Source organism: Zingiber officinale, chromosome 3A (assembly GCF_018446385.1).
Source record: "Zingiber officinale cultivar Zhangliang chromosome 3A, Zo_v1.1, whole genome shotgun sequence".
NCBI classification, from domain to species: Eukaryota; Viridiplantae; Streptophyta; class Magnoliopsida; order Zingiberales; family Zingiberaceae; genus Zingiber; species Zingiber officinale.
In genome coordinates this window covers 137,768,051-137,769,404 of record NC_055990.1, presented here as the reverse complement: position 1 = coordinate 137,769,404, position 1,354 = coordinate 137,768,051, and the positions used below count along the sequence as shown (strand labels likewise).

The window sequence follows — 1,354 nt, the reverse complement described above, 5'->3', positions numbered from 1 at the left end:
CACAAGACCCTCTGTTGAAATTAATAATTTTAAGATCAAGCCTGTGATAATCAGTATGGTCCAATAGAATCAATTTGGGGGTGGACCACATGAAGATCCTAATCAACACTTAGAAGTTTTTTATGAAATCTGCTGAACTATGAAGATGAATGGTGTTCCATCTGAAGCCGTGAGATTATTATTATTTGGGTTTTCTTTAATAGATAGAGCCAAACAATGGCTAAATTTACTACTAGCAAATAGCATTACCACTTGGGAACAATGTGAGCAATAATTCCTTGATAAATTCTATCCTTCAAGCAAGACTGCTCATATGAGAAATCTTATTGCAAGCTTCAGACAGTCAGATTCAGAATCCTTATTTGAAGCATGAGATAGACACAATAACATGCTCAGACAATGCCCACATCATGGATTGGAGAAGTGACTGGTGTTGCATACATTCTATAATGGTATCAATTATCATACTAAGGTGTCATTAGATTTTGCTGCTGGAGGGGCACTTATGAATAAAAGTTTGGATGAAGCCGAAGATATTATTGAAAGTGTAGCACAAAACCATCATCAGTGAGCCACAGAAAGAAGTGGAGGCTATTCATTTTCAAACCCAACTAAAGCATCAAGAAAATTTGATGTGGATGCAATTAATATAATGTCTGTAAAATTGGATGCTCTTACAAAGAAGATGGAAAATATGGGAACAAATACTAGCACGATCAATGCCATAATATGTTGTTGTGAAACATATGGAAGTTCTGATTATGCTCAAGACTCATATCCTTTAGGAGCTATTTCTGCATAAATTAATCAACTTGAGCAGTGTGATGCCATTGTTAGTTACAATCGGAGACAGAACAATTCATATTCAAACACATACAATCCTGGGTGGAAGAATCATCCAAATTTCTCTTATAAAAATAATCAAGAACAAGGGCCATCTATGGGGGCTAGACCAAGTTTCCAGCCTGGGCAACAAAATTTTCAACAACAACCTTCTCAGAGCAATCAAATTTCTAGATTAGAGAAAATGATTGAAGAGCTCATCTTGAGTCAAAACGAAATGAAGCAAGAATTAAAGGTGTTAACTCAAAGAATTGATAATTCAGAAAAGCACTAGAAAATGTTGGTGAGGGAAGCATCCGACGATCGAACCTATGTTTTGATTATGTCAAAGGGTTCAAAGTTAAGGTGTTTTGGTTTCTAATATGTTGAACAAGTTTGCAGGAAAGTCCTAAGTGGAACTTAAGCATAAGTCCTAGCTGCGGTTAGGCAAATGGAAAACCCTAGGGGGTGGTAACCCTAGGTAGAGGAAAACCCTAGAGGGTGGTAACCCTAGGTCATAGGGGGTGGTAAC

The 1,354-nt window shown here is 37.0% G+C and overlaps 1 non-coding gene across 1 annotated transcript; it reads right to left on the bottom strand.

Moving 5' to 3' along the window:
• Window positions 1-310: 310 nt before the first annotated feature.
• On the bottom strand, window positions 311-417 carry LOC122054372. The gene has a single exon (XR_006132693.1). It is a non-coding gene; the product is annotated as a small nucleolar RNA R71 (small nucleolar RNA).
• Between the last annotated feature and the right edge of the window lie 937 nt (window positions 418-1,354).